This window comes from Ambystoma mexicanum, chromosome 2q, assembly GCF_040938575.1.
Source record: "Ambystoma mexicanum isolate Mex_15411 chromosome 2q, UKY_AmexF1_1, whole genome shotgun sequence".
Lineage (NCBI taxonomy): Eukaryota > Metazoa > Chordata > Amphibia > Caudata > Ambystomatidae > Ambystoma > Ambystoma mexicanum.
Window position 1 is genome coordinate 125,731,734 of NC_090924.1, and position 20,892 is coordinate 125,752,625.

General features: G+C 47.2%; 7 non-coding genes across 7 annotated transcripts; all 7 read left to right on the forward strand.

Moving 5' to 3' along the window:
• The first annotated feature begins 3,394 nt into the window (after positions 1–3,394).
• On the forward strand, positions 3,395–3,467 carry TRNAV-CAC (transfer RNA valine (anticodon CAC)). Its single transcript has one exon. It is a non-coding gene; the product is annotated as a tRNA-Val (tRNA).
• A 1,780-nt stretch (positions 3,468–5,247) lies between these two features.
• On the forward strand, positions 5,248–5,320 carry TRNAV-CAC (transfer RNA valine (anticodon CAC)). The gene has a single exon. It is a non-coding gene; the product is annotated as a tRNA-Val (tRNA).
• Positions 5,321–7,115: 1,795 nt separating this feature from the next.
• Positions 7,116–7,188, forward strand: TRNAV-CAC (transfer RNA valine (anticodon CAC)). Its single transcript has one exon. It is a non-coding gene; the product is annotated as a tRNA-Val (tRNA).
• Positions 7,189–8,972: 1,784 nt separating this feature from the next.
• On the forward strand, positions 8,973–9,045 carry TRNAV-CAC (transfer RNA valine (anticodon CAC)). The gene has a single exon. It is a non-coding gene; the product is annotated as a tRNA-Val (tRNA).
• Positions 9,046–12,690: 3,645 nt separating this feature from the next.
• Positions 12,691–12,763, forward strand: TRNAV-CAC (transfer RNA valine (anticodon CAC)). The gene has a single exon. It is a non-coding gene; the product is annotated as a tRNA-Val (tRNA).
• Positions 12,764–14,558: 1,795 nt separating this feature from the next.
• On the forward strand, positions 14,559–14,631 carry TRNAV-CAC (transfer RNA valine (anticodon CAC)). The gene has a single exon. It is a non-coding gene; the product is annotated as a tRNA-Val (tRNA).
• Positions 14,632–16,415: 1,784 nt separating this feature from the next.
• On the forward strand, positions 16,416–16,488 carry TRNAV-CAC (transfer RNA valine (anticodon CAC)). Its single transcript has one exon. It is a non-coding gene; the product is annotated as a tRNA-Val (tRNA).
• Positions 16,489–20,892: the final 4,404 nt, after the last annotated feature.

Below are 20,892 nucleotides of genomic sequence, written 5' to 3' on the forward strand. Positions count from 1 at the left end.
GGGATCACAGTTGGGTCCGCTCCGTCCTCTGAAATGGTCCATATTAGTTACATAGGTTAGTGTACCAAAGAAATAATACATTTTCATATACAGCTTCTTCATTTCTGTGTTCTGAGGGATTACCAGTTGTAAGAAATGCACTTGCCGGTACAGTGATTCCCTGGCTTTCTCTGGCCCGAGAAAGCTTTTCCTCTGAAGTGGGAACAGAAGTTGGACTGCTTCTGCTGAACTTCCTGAAAGCAGAGCTGGCGGGAGGAGGGACTTTTTGAGTGCTGGGAAAATTTGAGCTGGAAATTTGCATCGGCTGGACAGAGATTGCTTGGAGCAGCCAAAATATAATAACGGCCATGGCGCTCAAGTAAAGCAGAAAGCTTTTAGTATACACCTTTTGCACTCTTGTCAACGAAGCTGGGCTCTGTGAATGCTCACCCTACGCAAGAAAAGAGAACAGACTTTGCTGGTGACCTAAATATATCTCGCCTGATCGAGCACGATCGAGCTCTGAGTGAGCAGCTGTGCAATGGTCATCTTTACCAAAGGGGAGATGCTGCTTTTTCCAGTGTCACGCCCATGCTCTCAGGGCTGGAGGGAGGAGGGCTGCTTTTTGTTTTTACAGGCAAAAGGAAAGGCCCAGCCCTCAGAGCTTCTGCCAATGCAGATCCCAGCAGGTGCAAAATAAAGGCTCTCCCCCACCTTGCCAGCTGCAGATTGATCAGAAGACTGCTAGTCTAGTGTGTTGGGCCACTTTCTCTCTTCTGTGTATCGTCCCCTCTTATTACATAAACAGCATAAGAGGAATAAAGGAAGGAAGGAAGGAAGGAAGGAACAGTGTATCGCAAGCACCTTCCACCCTGATGTCAATGGGCCACCAACCTTCGGGATGAGGAGGAGACCTGTGAAGACAGTCAGAGCGTGCCGACTGGGGCATTCATTTGGCTCATACACCGACAAGGCTTTCAGCGGCAGGAACAAACTTCAGGAATAGGCATTCTTGGCCTCGAATCCTAAGGGGGGTGCAAACGCTGAGGACAATTCCGTCAAATGCTCAAAGGACTGTGGCTCGTTGGTCTAGGGGTATGATTCTCGCTTTGGGTGCGAGAGGTCCCAATCAAGGTGGTTAACTTGAGCTCCTATTTTTTGTTTTTTCAATGTTATTTTCATTGGACAGACTCTCTGGTTTTCTCGGTAAGCAGTAGTCGATGAACAATTCACTTCCTGAACCTCTTTGCGTGCCATGTCCTTGCGACAAGCACTTTGTGTTCTCTGTTAGCTCTCAGTAACATTCCTTGATTTGCTTGTGAGTTTTGGCCGTCCGATCTCAAAGTGGAAATATGTCCTTCCCTCTGTACGCTGCATAGGCCCTCAGCTGGCATACTTGTATATGTGCGCATGCTTGATAGGACGTATGTTTTAGGCTGGATTGTGTGAGCTTCAGGCGCAAGGCATTTGATTAGTCTTTAAGCAGGTCCACTTGCACTGCCCTTTGCACCTGTTCTCCCAGTCCCTACAAAGGTGAGCAAGCAGCTGTTTCTGTAGTGTAGTGGTTATCACGTTCGCCTCACACGGGAAAGGTCCCCGGTTCGAGACCGGGCAGAAACACTCTCTGCTGGCATTTTACACAAAATAGTTTTTTTCCCCTTTTGTCACACACAAATGTAAAGTATGAACTTATTTGCGTTCCCATGGAAATAGCATATGCTCTCAAGAGCTTGAGAAATACACTGGGAAGGCAAGCATCCTCACATGTATTCTGTATATGGGGCCAATAAAAAAATGCACGCGCTTGCATTTTGTGTATGTAATGTTGCAGAGCACAGAGAGGATTTATTTTCCCTACTGCTGGGTATTTGGGTCTCTGGGATCACAGTTGGGTCCGCTCCGTCCTCTGAAATGGTCCATATTAGTTACATAGGTTAGTGTACCAAAGAAATAATACATTTTCATATACAGCTTCTTCATTTCTGTGTTCTGAGGGATTACCAGTTGTAAGAAATGCACTTGCCGGTACAGTGATTCCCTGGCTTTCTCTGGCCCGAGAAAGCTTTTCCTCTGAAGTGGGAACAGAAGTTGGACTGCTTCTGCTGAACTTCCTGAAAGCAGAGCTGGCGGGAGGAGGGACTTTTTGAGTGCTGGGAAAATTTGAGCTGGAAATTTGCATCGGCTGGACAGAGATTGCTTGGAGCAGCCAAAATATAATAACGGCCATGGCGCTCAAGTAAAGCAGAAAGCTTTTAGTATACACCTTTTGCACTCTTGTCAACGAAGCTGGGCTCTGTGAATGCTCACCCTACGCAAGAAAAGAGAACAGACTTTGCTGGTGACCTAAATATATCTCGCCTGATCGAGCACGATCGAGCTCTGAGTGAGCAGCTGTGCAATGGTCATCTTTACCAAAGGGGAGATGCTGCTTTTTCCAGTGTCACGCCCATGCTCTCAGGGCTGGAGGGAGGAGGGCTGCTTTTTGTTTTTACAGGCAAAAGGAAAGGCCCAGCCCTCAGAGCTTCTGCCAATGCAGATCCCAGCAGGTGCAAAATAAAGGCTCTCCCCCACCTTGCCAGCTGCAGATTGATCAGAAGACTGCTAGTCTAGTGTGTTGGGCCACTTTCTCTCTTCTGTGTATCGTCCCCTCTTATTACATAAACAGCATAAGAGGAATAAAGGAAGGAAGGAACAGTGTATCGCAAGCACCTTCCACCCTGATGTCAATGGGCCACCAACCTTCGGGATGAGGAGGAGACCTGTGAAGACAGTCAGAGCGTGCCGACTGGGGCATTCATTTGGCTCATACACCGACAAGGCTTTCAGCGGCAGGAACAAACTTCAGGAATAGGCATTCTTGGCCTCGAATCCTAAGGGGGGTGCAAACGCTGAGGACAATTCCGTCAAATGCTCAAAGGACCGTGGCTCGTTGGTCTAGGGGTATGATTCTCGCTTTGGGTGCGAGAGGTCCCGGGTTCAAATCCCGTACGAGCCCAATCAAGGTGGTTAACTTGAGCTCCTTTTTTTTGTTTTTTCAATGTTATTTTCATTGGACAGACTCTCTGGTTTTCTCGGTAAGCAGTAGTCGATGAACAATTCACTTCCTGAACCTCTTTGCGTGCCATGTCCTTGCGACAAGCACTTTGTGTTCTCTGTTAGCTCTCAGTAACATTCCTTGATTTGCTTGTGAGTTTTGGCCGTCCGATCTCAAAGTGGAAATATGTCCTTCCCTCTGTACGCTGCATAGGCCCTCAGCTGGCATACTTGTATATGTGCGCATGCTTGATAGGACGTATGTTTTAGGCTGGATTGTGTGAGCTTCAGGCGCAAGGCATTTGATTAGTCTTTAAGCAGGTCCACTTGCACTGCCCTTTGCACCTGTTCTCCCAGTCCCTACAAAGGTGAGCAAGCAGCTGTTTCTGTAGTGTAGTGGTTATCACGTTCGCCTCACACGCGAAAGGTCCCCGGTTCGAGACCGGGCAGAAACACTCTCTGCTGGCATTTTACACAAAATAGTTTTTTTCCCCTTTTGTCACACACAAATGTAAAGTATGAACTTATTTGCGTTCCCATGGAAATAGCATATGCTCTCAAGAGCTTGAGAAATACACTGGGAAGGCAAGCATCCTCACATGTATTCTGTATATGGGGCCAATAAAAAAATGCACGCGCTTGCATTTTGTGTATGTAATGTTGCAGAGCACAGAGAGGATTTATTTTCCCTACTGCTGGGTATTTGGGTCTCTGGGATCACAGTTGGGTCCGCTCCGTCCTCTGAAATGGTCCATATTAGTTACATAGGTTAGTGTACCAAAGAAATAATACATTTTCATATACAGCTTCTTCATTTCTGTGTTCTGAGGGATTACCAGTTGTAAGAAATGCACTTGCCGGTACAGTGATTCCCTGGCTTTCTCTGGCCCGAGAAAGCTTTTCCTCTGAAGTGGGAACAGAAGTTGGACTGCTTCTGCTGAACTTCCTGAAAGCAGAGCTGGCGGGAGGAGGGACTTTTTGAGTGCTGGGAAAATTTGAGCTGGAAATTTGCATCGGCTGGACAGAGATTGCTTGGAGCAGCCAAAATATAATAACGGCCATGGCGCTCAAGTAAAGCAGAAAGCTTTTAGTATACACCTTTTGCACTCTTGTCAACGAAGCTGGGCTCTGTGAATGCTCACCCTACGCAAGAAAAGAGAACAGACTTTGCTGGTGACCTAAATATATCTCGCCTGATCGAGCACGATCGAGCTCTGAGTGAGCAGCTGTGCAATGGTCATCTTTACCAAAGGGGAGATGCTGCTTTTTCCAGTGTCACGCCCATGCTCTCAGGGCTGGAGGGAGGAGGGCTGCTTTTTGTTTTTACAGGCAAAAGGAAAGGCCCAGCCCTCAGAGCTTCTGCCAATGCAGATCCCAGCAGGTGCAAAATAAAGGCTCTCCCCCACCTTGCCAGCTGCAGATTGATCAGAAGACTGCTAGTCTAGTGTGTTGGGCCACTTTCTCTCTTCTGTGTATCGTCCCCTCTTATTACATAAACAGCATAAGAGGAATAAAGGAAGGAAGGAAGGAAGGAAGGAACAGTGTATCGCAAGCACCTTCCACCCTGATGTCAATGGGCCACCAACCTTCGGGATGAGGAGGAGACCTGTGAAGACAGAGCGTGCCGACTGGGGCATTCATTTGGCTCATACACCGACAAGGCTTTCAGCGGCAGGAACAAACTTCAGGAATAGGCATTCTTTACCTCGAATCCTAAGGGGGGTGCAAACGCTGAGGACAATTCCGTCAAATGCTCAAAGGACCGTGGCTCGTTGGTCTAGGGGTATGATTCTCGCTTTGGGTGCGAGAGGTCCCAATCAAGGTGGTTAACTTGAGCTCCTATTTTTTGTTTTTTCAATGTTATTTTCATTGGACAGACTCTCTGGTTTTCTCGGTAAGCAGTAGTCGATGAACAATTCACTTCCTGAACCTCTTTGCGTGCCATGTCCTTGCGACAAGCACTTTGTGTTCTCTGTTAGCTCTCAGTAACATTCCTTGATTTGCTTGTGAGTTTTGGCCGTCCGATCTCAAAGTGGAAATATGTCCTTCCCTCTGTACGCTGCATAGGCCCTCAGCTGGCATACTTGTATATGTGCGCATGCTTGATAGGACGTATGTTTTAGGCTGGATTGTGTGAGCTTCAGGCGCAAGGCATTTGATTAGTCTTTAAGCAGGTCCACTTGCACTGCCCTTTGCACCTGTTCTCCCAGTCCCTACAAAGGTGAGCAAGCAGCTGTTTCTGTAGTGTAGTGGTTATCACGTTCGCCTCACACGCGAAAGGTCCCCGGTTCGAGACCGGGCAGAAACACTCTCTGCTGGCATTTTACACAAAATAGTTTTTTTCCCCTTTTGTCACACACAAATGTAAAGTATGAACTTATTTGCGTTCCCATGGAAATAGCATATGCTCTCAAGAGCTTGAGAAATACACTGGGAAGGCAAGCATCCTCACATGTATTCTGTATATGGGGCCAATAAAAAAATGCACGCGCTTGCATTTTGTGTATGTAATGTTGCAGAGCACAGAGAGGATTTATTTTCCCTACTGCTGGGTATTTGGGTCTCTGGGATCACAGTTGGGTCCGCTCCGTCCTCTGAAATGGTCCATATTAGTTACATAGGTTAGTGTACCAAAGAAATAATACATTTTCATATACAGCTTCTTCATTTCTGTGTTCTGAGGGATTACCAGTTGTAAGAAATGCACTTGCCGGTACAGTGATTCCCTGGCTTTCTCTGGCCCGAGAAAGCTTTTCCTCTGAAGTGGGAACAGAAGTTGGACTGCTTCTGCTGAACTTCCTGAAAGCAGAGCTGGCGGGAGGAGGGACTTTTTGAGTGCTGGGAAAATTTGAGCTGGAAATTTGCATCGGCTGGACAGAGATTGCTTGGAGCAGCCAAAATATAATAACGGCCATGGCGCTCAAGTAAAGCAGAAAGCTTTTAGTATACACCTTTTGCACTCTTGTCAACGAAGCTGGGCTCTGTGAATGCTCACCCTACGCAAGAAAAGAGAACAGACTTTGCTGGTGACCTAAATATATCTCGCCTGATCGAGCACGATCGAGCTCTGAGTGAGCAGCTGTGCAATGGTCATCTTTACCAAAGGGGAGATGCTGCTTTTTCCAGTGTCACGCCCATGCTCTCAGGGCTGGAGGGAGGAGGGCTGCTTTTTGTTTTTACAGGCAAAAGGAAAGGCCCAGCCCTCAGAGCTTCTGCCAATGCAGATCCCAGCAGGTGCAAAATAAAGGCTCTCCCCCACCTTGCCAGCTGCAGATTGATCAGAAGACTGCTAGTCTAGTGTGTTGGGCCACTTTCTCTCTTCTGTGTATCGTCCCCTCTTATTACATAAACAGCATAAGAGGAATAAAGGAAGGAAGGAACAGTGTATCGCAAGCACCTTCCACCCTGATGTCAATGGGCCACCAACCTTCGGGATGAGGAGGAGACCTGTGAAGACAGTCAGAGCGTGCCGACTGGGGCATTCATTTGGCTCATACACCGACAAGGCTTTCAGCGGCAGGAACAAACTTCAGGAATAGGCATTCTTGGCCTCGAATCCTAAGGGGGGTGCAAACGCTGAGGACAATTCCGTCAAATGCTCAAAGGACCGTGGCTCGTTGGTCTAGGGGTATGATTCTCGCTTTGGGTGCGAGAGGTCCCGGGTTCAAATCCCGTGCGAGCCCAATCAAGGTGGTTAACTTGAGCTCCTTTTTTTTGTTTTTTCAATGTTATTTTCATTGGACAGACTCTCTGGTTTTCTCGGTAAGCAGTAGTCGATGAACAATTCACTTCCTGAACCTCTTTGCGTGCCATGTCCTTGCGACAAGCACTTTGTGTTCTCTGTTAGCTCTCAGTAACATTCCTTGATTTGCTTGTGAGTTTTGGCCGTCCGATCTCAAAGTGGAAATATGTCCTTCCCTCTGTACGCTGCATAGGCCCTCAGCTGGCATACTTGTATATGTGCGCATGCTTGATAGGACGTATGTTTTAGGCTGGATTGTGTGAGCTTCAGGCGCAAGGCATTTGATTAGTCTTTAAGCAGGTCCACTTGCACTGCCCTTTGCACCTGTTCTCCCAGTCCCTACAAAGGTGAGCAAGCAGCTGTTTCTGTAGTGTAGTGGTTATCACGTTCGCCTCACACGCGAAAGGTCCCCGGTTCGAGACCGGGCAGAAACACTCTCTGCTGGCATTTTACACAAAATAGTTTTTTTCCCCTTTTGTCACACACAAATGTAAAGTATGAACTTATTTGCGTTCCCATGGAAATAGCATATGCTCTCAAGAGCTTGAGAAATACACTGGGAAGGCAAGCATCCTCACATGTATTCTGTATATGGGGCCAATAAAAAAATGCACGCGCTTGCATTTTGTGTATGTAATGTTGCAGAGCACAGAGAGGATTTATTTTCCCTACTGCTGGGTATTTGGGTCTCTGGGATCACAGTTGGGTCCGCTCCGTCCTCTGAAATGGTCCATATTAGTTACATAGGTTAGTGTACCAAAGAAATAATACATTTTCATATACAGCTTCTTCATTTCTGTGTTCTGAGGGATTACCAGTTGTAAGAAATGCACTTGCCGGTACAGTGATTCCCTGGCTTTCTCTGGCCCGAGAAAGCTTTTCCTCTGAAGTGGGAACAGAAGTTGGACTGCTTCTGCTGAACTTCCTGAAAGCAGAGCTGGCGGGAGGAGGGACTTTTTGAGTGCTGGGAAAATTTGAGCTGGAAATTTGCATCGGCTGGACAGAGATTGCTTGGAGCAGCCAAAATATAATAACGGCCATGGCGCTCAAGTAAAGCAGAAAGTTTTTAGTATACACCTTTTGCACTCTTGTCAACGAAGCTGGGCTCTGTGAATGCTCACCCTACGCAAGAAAAGAGAACAGACTTTGCTGGTGACCTAAATATATCTCGCCTGATCGAGCACGATCGAGCTCTGAGTGAGCAGCTGTGCAATGGTCATCTTTACCAAAGGGGAGATGCTGCTTTTTCCAGTGTCACGCCCATGCTCTCAGGGCTGGAGGGAGGAGGGCTGCTTTTTGTTTTTACAGGCAAAAGGAAAGGCCCAGCCCTCAGAGCTTCTGCCAATGCAGATCCCAGCAGGTGCAAAATAAAGGCTCTCCCCCACCTTGCCAGCTGCAGATTGATCAGAAGACTGCTAGTCTAGTGTGTTGGGCCACTTTCTCTCTTCTGTGTATCGTCCCCTCTTATTACATAAACAGCATAAGAGGAATAAAGGAAGGAAGGAAGGAAGGAAGGAACAGTGTATCGCAAGCACCTTCCACCCTGATGTCAATGGGCCACCAACCTTCGGGATGAGGAGGAGACCTGTGAAGACAGTCAGAGCGTGCCGACTGGGGCATTCATTTGGCTCATACACCGACAAGGCTTTCAGCGGCAGGAACAAACTTCAGGAATAGGCATTCTTTACCTCGAATCCTAAGGGGGGTGCAAACGCTGAGGACAATTCCGTCAAATGCTCAAAGGACCGTGGCTCGTTGGTCTAGGGGTATGATTCTCGCTTTGGGTGCGAGAGGTCCCAATCAAGGTGGTTAACTTGAGCTCCTATTTTTTGTTTTTTCAATGTTATTTTCATTGGACAGACTCTCTGGTTTTCTCGGTAAGCAGTAGTCGATGAACAATTCACTTCCTGAACCTCTTTGCGTGCCATGTCCTTGCGACAAGCACTTTGTGTTCTCTGTTAGCTCTCAGTAACATTCCTTGATTTGCTTGTGAGTTTTGGCCGTCCGATCTCAAAGTGGAAATATGTCCTTCCCTCTGTACGCTGCATAGGCCCTCAGCTGGCATACTTGTATATGTGCGCATGCTTGATAGGACGTATGTTTTAGGCTGGATTGTGTGAGCTTCAGGCGCAAGGCATTTGATTAGTCTTTAAGCAGGTCCACTTGCACTGCCCTTTGCACCTGTTCTCCCAGTCCCTACAAAGGTGAGTAAGCAGCTGTTTCTGTAGTGTAGTGGTTATCACGTTCGCCTCACACGCGAAAGGTCCCCGGTTCGAGACCGGGCAGAAACACTCTCTGCTGGCATTTTACACAAAATAGTTTTTTTCCCCTTTTGTCACACACAAATGTAAAGTATGAACTTATTTGCGTTCCCATGGAAATAGCATATGCTCTCAAGAGCTTGAGAAATACACTGGGAAGGCAAGCATCCTCACATGTATTCTGTATATGGGGCCAATAAAAAAATGCACGCGCTTGCATTTTGTGTATGTAATGTTGCAGAGCACAGAGAGGATTTATTTTCCCTACTGCTGGGTATTTGAGTCTCTGGGATCACAGTTGGGTCCGCTCCGTCCTCTGAAATGGTCCATATTAGTTACATAGGTTAGTGTACCAAAGAAATAATACATTTTCATATACAGCTTCTTCATTTCTGTGTTCTGAGGGATTACCAGTTGTAAGAAATGCACTTGCCGGTACAGTGATTCCCTGGCTTTCTCTGGCCCGAGAAAGCTTTTCCTCTGAAGTGGGAACAGAAGTTGGACTGCTTCTGCTGAACTTCCTGAAAGCAGAGCTGGCGGGAGGAGGGACTTTTTGAGTGCTGGGAAAATTTGAGCTGGAAATTTGCATCGGCTGGACAGAGATTGCTTGGAGCAGCCAAAATATAATAACGGCCATGGCGCTCAAGTAAAGCAGAAAGCTTTTAGTATACACCTTTTGCACTCTTGTCAACGAAGCTGGGTTCTGTGAATGCTCACCCTACGCAAGAAAAGAGAACAGACTTTGCTGGTGACCTAAATATATCTGGCCTGATCGAGCACGATCGAGCTCTGAGTGAGCAGCTGTGCAATGGTCATCTTTACCAAAGGGGAGATGCTGCTTTTTCCAGTGTCACGCCCATGCTCTCAGGGCTGGAGGGAGGAGGGCTGCTTTTTGTTTTTACAGGCAAAAGGAAAGGCCCAGCCCTCAGAGCTTCTGCCAATGCAGATCCCAGCAGGTGCAAAATAAAGGCTCTCCCCCACCTTGCCAGCTGCAGATTGATCAGAAGACTGCTAGTCTAGTGTGTTGGGCCACTTTCTCTCTTCTGTGTATCGTCCCCTCTTATTACATAAACAGCATAAGAGGAATAAAGGAAGGAAGGAAGGAAGGAAGGAACAGTGTATCGCAAGCACCTTCCACCCTGATGTCAATGGGCCACCAACCTTCGGGATGAGGAGGAGACCTGTGAAGACAGTCAGAGCGTGCCGACTGGGGCATTCATTTGGCTCATACACCGACAAGGCTTTCAGCGGCAGGAACAAACTTCAGGAATAGGCATTCTTGGCCTCGAATCCTAAGGGGGGTGCAAACGCTGAGGACAATTCCGTCAAATGCTCAAAGGACCGTGGCTCGTTGGTCTAGGGGTATGATTCTCGCTTTGGGTGCGAGAGGTCCCGGGTTCAAATCCCGTACGAGCCCAATCAAGGTGGTTAACTTGAGCTCCTTTTTTTCGTTTTTTCAATGTTATTTTCATTGGACAGACTCTCTGGTTTTCTCGGTAAGCAGTAGTCGATGAACAATTCACTTCCTGAACCTCTTTGCGTGCCATGTCCTTGCGACAAGCACTTTGTGTTCTCTGTTAGCTCTCAGTAACATTCCTTGATTTGCTTGTGAGTTTTGGCCGTCCGATCTCAAAGTGGAAATATGTCCTTCCCTCTGTACGCTGCATAGGCCCTCAGCTGGCATACTTGTATATGTGCGCATGCTTGATAGGACGTATGTTTTAGGCTGGATTGTGTGAGCTTCAGGCGCAAGGCATTTGATTAGTCTTTAAGCAGGTCCACTTGCACTGCCCTTTGCACCTGTTCTCCCAGTCCCTACAAAGGTGAGCAAGCAGCTGTTTCTGTAGTGTAGTGGTTATAAAGGTCCCCGGTTCGAGACCGGGCAGAAACACTCTCTGCTGGCATTTTACACAAAATAGTTTTTTTCCCCTTTTGTCACACACAAATGTAAAGTATGAACTTATTTGCGTTCCCATGGAAATAGCATATGCTCTCAAGAGCTTGAGAAATACACTGGGAAGGCAAGCATCCTCACATGTATTCTGTATATGGGGCCAATAAAAAAATGCACGCGCTTGCATTTTGTGTATGTAATGTTGCAGAGCACAGAGAGGATTTATTTTCCCTACTGCTGGGTATTTGGGTCTCTGGGATCACAGTTGGGTCCGCTCCGTCCTCTGAAATGGTCCATATTAGTTACATAGGTTAGTGTACCAAAGAAATAATACATTTTCATATACAGCTTCTTCATTTCTGTGTTCTGAGGGATTACCAGTTGTAAGAAATGCACTTGCCGGTACAGTGATTCCCTGGCTTTCTCTGGCCCGAGAAAGCTTTTCCTCTGAAGTGGGAACAGAAGTTGGACTGCTTCTGCTGAACTTCCTGAAAGCAGAGCTGGCGGGAGGAGGGACTTTTTGAGTGCTGGGAAAATTTGAGCTGGAAATTTGCATCGGCTGGACAGAGATTGCTTGGAGCAGCCAAAATATAATAACGGCCATGGCGCTCAAGTAAAGCAGAAAGCTTTTAGTATACACCTTTTGCACTCTTGTCAACGAAGCTGGGCTCTGTGAATGCTCACCCTACGCAAGAAAAGAGAACAGACTTTGCTGGTGACCTAAATATATCTCGCCTGATCGAGCACGATCGAGCTCTGAGTGAGCAGCTGTGCAATGGTCATCTTTACCAAAGGGGAGATGCTGCTTTTTCCAGTGTCACGCCCATGCTCTCAGGGCTGGAGGGAGGAGGGCTGCTTTTTGTTTTTACAGGCAAAAGGAAAGGCCCAGCCCTCAGAGCTTCTGCCAATGCAGATCCCAGCAGGTGCAAAATAAAGGCTCTCCCCCACCTTGCCAGCTGCAGATTGATCAGAAGACTGCTAGTCTAGTGTGTTGGGCCACTTTCTCTCTTCTGTGTATCGTCCCCTCTTATTACATAAACAGCATAAGAGGAATAAAGGAAGGAAGGAAGGAAGGAAGGAACAGTGTATCGCAAGCACCTTCCACCCTGATGTCAATGGGCCACCAACCTTCGGGATGAGGAGGAGACCTGTGAAGACAGTCAGAGCGTGCCGACTGGGGCATTCATTTGGCTCATACACCGACAAGGCTTTCAGCGGCAGGAACAAACTTCAGGAATAGGCATTCTTTACCTCGAATCCTAAGGGGGGTGCAAACGCTGAGGACAATTCCGTCAAATGCTCAAAGGACCGTGGCTCGTTGGTCTAGGGGTATGATTCTCGCTTTGGGTGCGAGAGGTCCCAATCAAGGTGGTTAACTTGAGCTCCTATTTTTTGTTTTTTCAATGTTATTTTCATTGGACAGACTCTCTGGTTTTCTCGGTAAGCAGTAGTCGATGAACAATTCACTTCCTGAACCTCTTTGCGTGCCATGTCCTTGCGACAAGCACTTTGTGTTCTCTGTTAGCTCTCAGTAACATTCCTTGATTTGCTTGTGAGTTTTGGCCGTCCGATCTCAAAGTGGAAATATGTCCTTCCCTCTGTACGCTGCATAGGCCCTCAGCTGGCATACTTGTATATGTGCGCATGCTTGATAGGACGTATGTTTTAGGCTGGATTGTGTGATCTTCAGGCGCAAGGCATTTGATTAGTCTTTAAGCAGGTCCACTTGCACTGCCCTTTGCACCTGTTCTCCCAGTCCCTACAAAGGTGAGCAAGCAGCTGTTTCTGTAGTGTAGTGGTTATCACGTTCGCCTCACACGCGAAAGGTCCCCGGTTCGAGACCGGGCAGAAACACTCTCTGCTGGCATTTTACACAAAATAGTTTTTTTCCCCTTTTGTCACACACAAATGTAAAGTATGAACTTATTTGCGTTCCCATGGAAATAGCATATGCTCTCAAGAGCTTGAGAAATACACTGGGAAGGCAAGCATCCTCACATGTATTCTGTATATGGGGCCAATAAAAAAATGCACGCGCTTGCATTTTGTGTATGTAATGTTGCAGAGCACAGAGAGGATTTATTTTCCCTACTGCTGGGTATTTGGGTCTCTGGGATCACAGTTGGGTCCGCTCCGTCCTCTGAAATGGTCCATATTAGTTACATAGGTTAGTGTACCAAAGAAATAATACATTTTCATATACAGCTTCTTCATTTCTGTGTTCTGAGGGATTACCAGTTGTAAGAAATGCACTTGCCGGTACAGTGATTCCCTGGCTTTCTCTGGCCCGAGAAAGCTTTTCCTCTGAAGTGGGAACAGAAGTTGGACTGCTTCTGCTGAACTTCCTGAAAGCAGAGCTGGCGGGAGGAGGGACTTTTTGAGTGCTGGGAAAATTTGAGCTGGAAATTTGCATCGGCTGGACAGAGATTGCTTGGAGCAGCCAAAATATAATAACGGCCATGGCGCTCAAGTAAAGCAGAAAGCTTTTAGTATACACCTTTTGCACTCTTGTCAACGAAGCTGGGCTCTGTGAATGCTCACCCTACGCAAGAAAAGAGAACAGACTTTGCTGGTGACCTAAATATATCTCGCCTGATCGAGCACGATCGAGCTCTGAGTGAGCAGCTGTGCAATGGTCATCTTTACCAAAGGGGAGATGCTGCTTTTTCCAGTGTCACGCCCATGCTCTCAGGGCTGGAGGGAGGAGGGCTGCTTTTTGTTTTTACAGGCAAAAGGAAAGGCCCAGCCCTCAGAGCTTCTGCCAATGCAGATCCCAGCAGGTGCAAAATAAAGGCTCTCCCCCACCTTGCCAGCTGCAGATTGATCAGAAGACTGCTAGTCTAGTGTGTTGGGCCACTTTCTCTCTTCTGTGTATCGTCCCCTCTTATTACATAAACAGCATAAGAGGAATAAAGGAAGGAAGGAACAGTGTATCGCAAGCACCTTCCACCCTGATGTCAATGGGCCACCAACCTTCGGGATGAGGAGGAGACCTGTGAAGACAGTCAGAGCGTGCCGACTGGGGCATTCATTTGGCTCATACACCGACAAGGCTTTCAGCGGCAGGAACAAACTTCAGGAATAGGCATTCTTGGCCTCGAATCCTAAGGGGGGTGCAAACGCTGAGGACAATTCCGTCAAATGCTCAAAGGACCGTGGCTCGTTGGTCTAGGGGTATGATTCTCGCTTTGGGTGCGAGAGGTCCCGGGTTCAAATCCCGTACGAGCCCAATCAAGGTGGTTAACTTGAGCTCCTTTTTTTTGTTTTTTCAATGTTATTTTCATTGGACAGACTCTCTGGTTTTCTCGGTAAGCAGTAGTCGATGAACAATTCACTTCCTGAACCTCTTTGCGTGCCATGTCCTTGCGACAAGCACTTTGTGTTCTCTGTTAGCTCTCAGTAACATTCCTTGATTTGCTTGTGAGTTTTGGCCGTCCGATCTCAAAGTGGAAATATGTCCTTCCCTCTGTACGCTGCATAGGCCCTCAGCTGGCATACTTGTATATGTGCGCATGCTTGATAGGACGTATGTTTTAGGCTGGATTGTGTGAGCTTCAGGCGCAAGGCATTTGATTAGTCTTTAAGCAGGTCCACTTGCACTGCCCTTTGCACCTGTTCTCCCAGTCCCTACAAAGTTGAGCAAGCAGCTGTTTCTGTAGTGTAGTGGTTATCACGTTCGCCTCACACGCGAAAGGTCCCCGGTTCGAGACCGGGCAGAAACACTCTCTGCTGGCATTTTACACAAAATAGTTTTTTTCCCCTTTTGTCACACACAAATGTAAAGTATGAACTTATTTGCGTTCCCATGGAAATAGCATATGCTCTCAAGAGCTTGAGAAATACACTGGGAAGGCAAGCATCCTCACATGTATTCTGTATATGGGGCCAATAAAAAAATGCACGCGCTTGCATTTTGTGTATGTAATGTTGCAGAGCACAGAGAGGATTTATTTTCCCTACTGCTGGGTATTTGGGTCTCTGGGATCACAGTTGGGTCCGCTCCGTCCTCTGAAATGGTCCATATTAGTTACATAGGTTAGTGTACCAAAGAAATAATACATTTACATATACAGCTTCTTCATTTCTGTGTTCTGAGGGATTACCAGTTGTAAGAAATGCACTTGCCGGTACAGTGATTCCCTGGCTTTCTCTGGCCCGAGAAAGCTTTTCCTCTGAAGTGGGAACAGAAGTTGGACTGCTTCTGCTGAACTTCCTGAAAGCAGAGCTGGCGGGAGGAGGGACTTTTTGAGTGCTGGGAAAATTTGAGCTGGAAATTTGCATCGGCTGGACAGAGATTGCTTGGAGCAGCCAAAATATAATAACGGCCATGGCGCTCAAGTAAAGCAGAAAGCTTTTAGTATACACCTTTTGCACTCTTGTCAACGAAGCTGGGCTCTGTGAATGCTCACCCTACGCAAGAAAAGAGAACAGACTTTGCTGGTGACCTAAATATATCTCGCCTGATCGAGCACGATCGAGCTCTGAGTGAGCAGCTGTGCAATGGTCATCTTTACCAAAGGGGAGATGCTGCTTTTTCCAGTGTCACGCCCATGCTCTCAGGGCTGGAGGGAGGAGGGCTGCTTTTTGTTTTTACAGGCAAAAGGAAAGGCCCAGCCCTCAGAGCTTCTGCCAATGCAGATCCCAGCAGGTGCAAAATAAAGGCTCTCCCCCACCTTGCCAGCTGCAGATTGATCAGAAGACTGCTAGTCTAGTGTGTTGGGCCACTTTCTCTCTTCTGTGTATCGTCCCCTCTTATTACATAAACAGCATAAGAGGAATAAAGGAAGGAAGGAAGGAAGGAAGGAACAGTGTATCGCAAGCACCTTCCACCCTGATGTCAATGGGCCACCAACCTTCGGGATGAGGAGGAGACCTGTGAAGACAGTCAGAGCGTGCCGACTGGGGCATTCATTTGGCTCATACACCGACAAGGCTTTCAGCGGCAGGAACAAACTTCAGGAATAGGCATTCTTTACCTCGAATCCTAAGGGGGGTGCAAACGCTGAGGACAATTCCGTCAAATGCTCAAAGGACCGTGGCTCGTTGGTCTAGGGGTATGATTCTCGCTTTGGGTGCGAGAGGTCCCAATCAAGGTGGTTAACTTGAGCTCCTATTTTTTGTTTTTTCAATGTTATTTTCATTGGACAGACTCTCTGGTTTTCTCGGTAAGCAGTAGTCGATGAACAATTCACTTCCTGAACCTCTTTGCGTGCCATGTCCTTGCGACAAGCACTTTGTGTTCTCTGTTAGCTCTCAGTAACATTCCTTGATTTGCTTGTGAGTTTTGGCCGTCCGATCTCAAAGTGGAAATATGTCCTTCCCTCTGTACGCTGCATAGGCCCTCAGCTGGCATACTTGTATATGTGCGCATGCTTGATAGGACGTATGTTTTAGGCTGGATTGTGTGAGCTTCAGGCGCAAGGCATTTGATTAGTCTTTAAGCAGGTCCACTTGCACTGCCCTTTGCACCTGTTCTCCCAGTCCCTACAAAGGTGAGTAAGCAGCTGTTTCTGTAGTGTAGTGGTTATCACGTTCGCCTCACACGCGAAAGGTCCCCGGTTCGAGACCGGGCAGAAACACTCTCTGCTGGCATTTTACACAAAATAGTTTTTTTCCCCTTTTGTCACACACAAATGTAAAGTATGAACTTATTTGCGTTCCCATGGAAATAGCATATGCTCTCAAGAGCTTGAGAAATACACTGGGAAGGCAAGCATCCTCACATGTATTCTGTATATGGGGCCAATAAAAAAATGCACGCGCTTGCATTTTGTGTATGTAATGTTGCAGAGCACAGAGAGGATTTATTTTCCCTACTGCTGGGTATTTGAGTCTCTGGGATCACAGTTGGGTCCGCTCCGTCCTCTGAAATGGTCCATATTAGTTACATAGGTTAGTGTACCAAAGAAATAATACATTTTCATATACAGCTTCTTCATTTCTGTGTTCTGAGGGATTACCAGTTGTAAGAAATGCACTTGCCGGTACAGTGATTCCCTGGCTTTCTCTGGCCCGAGAAAGCTTTTCCTCTGAAGTGGGAACAGAAGTTGGACTGCTTCTGCTGAACTTCCTGAAAGCAGAGCTGGCGGGAGGAGGGACTTTTTGAGTGCTGGGAAAATTTGAGCTGGAAATTTGCATCGGCTGGACAGAGATTGCTTGGAGCAGCCAAAATATAATAACGGCCATGGCGCTCAAGTAAAGCAGAAAGCTTTTAGTATACACCTTTTGCACTCTTGTCAACGAAGCTGGGTTCTGTGAATGCTCACCCTACGCAAGAAAAGAGAACAGACTTTGCTGGTGACCTAAATATATCTGGCCTGATCGAGCACGATCGAGCTCTGAGTGAGCAGCTGTGCAATGGTCATCTTTACCAAAGGGGAGATGCTGCTTTTTCCAGTGTCACGCCCATGCTCTCAGGGCTGGAGGGAGGAGGGCTGCTTTTTGTTTTTACAGGCAAAAGGAAAGGCCCAGCCCTCAGAGCTTCTGCCAATGCAGATCCCAGCAGGTGCAAAATAAAGGCTCTCCCCCACCTTGCCAGCTGCAGATTGATCAGAAGACTGCTAGTCTAGTGTGTTGGGCCACTTTCTCTCTTCTGTGTATCGTCCCCTCTTATTACATAAACAGCATAAGAGGAATAAAGGAAGGAAGGAAGGAAGGAAGGAACAGTGTATCGCAAGCACCTTCCACCCTGATGTCAATGGGCTACCAACCTTCGGGATGAGGAGGAGACCTGTGAAGACAGTCAGAGCGTGCCGACTGGGGCATTCATTTGGCTCATACACCGACAAGGCTTTCAGCGGCAGGAACAAACTTCAGGAATAGGCATTCTTGGCCTCGAATCCTAAGGGGGGTGCAAACGCTGAGGACAATTCCGTCAAATGCTCAAAGGACCGTGGCTCGTTGGTCTAGGGGTATGATTCTCGCTTTGGGTGCGAGAGGTCCCGGGTTCAAATCCCGTACGAGCCCAATCAAGGTGGTTAACTTGAGCTCCTTTTTTTCGTTTTTTCAATGTTATTTTCATTGGACAGACTCTCTGGTTTTCTCGGTAAGCAGTAGTCGATGAACAATTCACTTCCTGAACCTCTTTGCGTGCCATGTCCTTGCGACAAGCACTTTGTGTTCTCTGTTAGCTCTCAGTAACATTCCTTGATTTGCTTGTGAGTTTTGGCCGTCCGATCTCAAAGTGGAAATATGTCCTTCCCTCTGTACGCTGCATAGGCCCTCAGCTGGCATACTTGTATATGTGCGCATGCTTGATAGGACGTATGTTTTAGGCTGGATTGTGTGAGCTTCAGGCGCAAGGCATTTGATTAGTCTTTAAGCAGGTCCACTTGCACTGCCCTTTGCACCTGTTCTCCCAGTCCCTACAAAGGTGAGCAAGCAGCTGTTTCTGTAGTGTAGTGGTTATAAAGGTCCCCGGTTCGAGACCGGGCAGAAACACTCTCTGCTGGCATTTTACACAAAATAGTTTTTTTCCCCTTTTGTCACACACAAATGTAAAGTATGAACTTATTTGCGTTCCCATGGAAATAGCATATGCTCTCAAGAGCTTGAGAAATACACTGGGAAGGCAAGCATCCTCACATGTATTCTGTATATGGGGCCAATAAAAAAATGCACGCGCTTGCATTTTGTGTATGTAATGTTGCAGAGCACAGAGAGGATTTATTTTCCCTACTGCTGGGTATTTGGGTCTCTGGGATCACAGTTGGGTCCGCTCCGTCCTCTGAAATGGTCCATATTAGTTACATAGGTTAGTGTACCAAAGAAATAATACATTTTCATATACAGCTTCTTCATTTCTGTGTTCTGAGGGATTACCAGTTGTAAGAAATGCACTTGCCGGTACAGTGATTCCCTGGCTTTCTCTGGCCCGAGAAAGCTTTTCCTCTGAAGTGGGAACAGAAGTTGGACTGCTTCTGCTGAACTTCCTGAAAGCAGAGCTGGCGGGAGGAGGGACTTTTTGAGTGCTGGGAAAATTTGAGCTGGAAATTTGCATCGGCTGGACAGAGATTGCTTGGAGCAGCCAAAATATAATAACGGCCATGGCGCTCAAGTAAAGCAGAAAGCTTTTAGTATACACCTTTTGCACTCTTGTCAACGAAGCTGGGCTCTGTGAATGCTCACCCTACGCAAGAAAAGAGAACAGACTTTGCTGGTGACCTAAATATATCTCGCCTGATCGAGCACGATCGAGCTCTGAGTGAGCAGCTGTGCAATGGTCATCTTTACCAAAGGGGAGATGCTGCTTTTTCCAGTGTCACGCCCATGCTCTCAGGGCTGGAGGGAGGAGGGCTGCTTTTTGTTTTTACAGGCAAAAGGAAAGGCCCAGCCCTCAGAGCTTCTGCCAATGCAGATCCCAGCAGGTGCAAAATAAAGGCTCTCCCCCACCTTGCCAGCTGCAGATTGATCAGAAGACTGCTAGTCTAGTGTGTTGGGCCACTTTCTCTCTTCTGTGTATCGTCCCCTCTTATTACATAAACAGCATAAGAGGAATAAAGGAAGGAAGGAAGGAAGGAAGGAACAGTGTATCGCAAGCACCTTCCACCCTGATGTCAATGGGCCACCAACCTTCGGGATGAGGAGGAGACCTGTGAAGACAGTCAGAGCGTGCCGACTGGGGCATTCATTTGGCTCATACACCGACAAGGCTTTCAGCGGCAGGAACAAACTTCAGGAATAGGCATTCTTGGCCTCGAATCCTAAGGGGGGTGCAAACGCTGAGGACAATTCCGTCAAATGCTCAAAGGACTGTGGCTCGTTGGTCTAGGGGTATGATTCTCGCTTTGGGTGCGAGAGGTCCCAATCAAGGTGGTTAACTTGAGCTCCTATTTTTTGTTTTTTCAATGTTATTTTCATTGGACAGACTCTCTGGTTTTCTCGGTAAGCAGTAGTCGATGAACAATTCACTTCCTGAACCTCTTTGCGTGCCATGTCCTTGCGACAAGCACTTTGTGTTCTCTGTTAGCTCTCAGTAACATTCCTTGATTTGCTTGTGAGTTTTGGCCGTCCGATCTCAAAGTGGAAATATGTCCTTCCCTCTGTACGCTGCATAGGCCCTCAGCTGGCATACTTGTATATGTGCGCATGCTTGATAGGACGTATGTTTTAGGCTGGATTGTGTGAGCTTCAGGCGCAAGGCATTTGATTAGTCTTTAAGCAGGTCCACTTGCACTGCCCTTTGCACCTGTTCTCCCAGTCCCTACAAAGGTGAGCAAGCAGCTGTTTCTGTAGTGTAGTGGTTATCACGTTCGCCTCACACGGGAAAGGTCCCCGGTTCGAGACCGGGCAGAAACACTCTCTGCTGGCATTTTACACAAAATAGTTTTTTTCCCCTTTTGTCACACACAAATGTAAAGTATGAACTTATTTGCGTTCCCATGGAAATAGCATATGCTCTCAAGAGCTTGAGAAATACACTGGGAAGGCAAGCATCCTCACATGTATTCTGTATATGGGGCCAATAAAAAAATGCACGCGCTTGCATTTTGTGTATGTAATGTTGCAGAGCACAGAGAGGATTTATTTTCCCTACTGCTGGGTATTTGGGTCTCTGGGATCACAGTTGGGTCCGCTCCGTCCTCTGAAATGGTCCATATTAGTTACATAGGTTAGTGTACCAAAGAAATAATACATTTTCATATACAGCTTCTTCATTTCTGTGTTCTGAGGGATTACCAGTTGTAAGAAATGCACTTGCCGGTACAGTGATTCCCTGGCTTTCTCTGGCCCGAGAAAGCTTTTCCTCTGAAGTGGGAACAGAAGTTGGACTGCTTCTGCTGAACTTCCTGAAAGCAGAGCTGGCGGGAGGAGGGACTTTTTGAGTGCTGGGAAAATTTGAGCTGGAAATTTGCATCGGCTGGACAGAGATTGCTTGGAGCAGCCAAAATATAATAACGGCCATGGCGCTCAAGTAAAGCAGAAAGCTTTTAGTATACACCTTTTGCACTCTTGTCAACGAAGCTGGGCTCTGTGAATGCTCA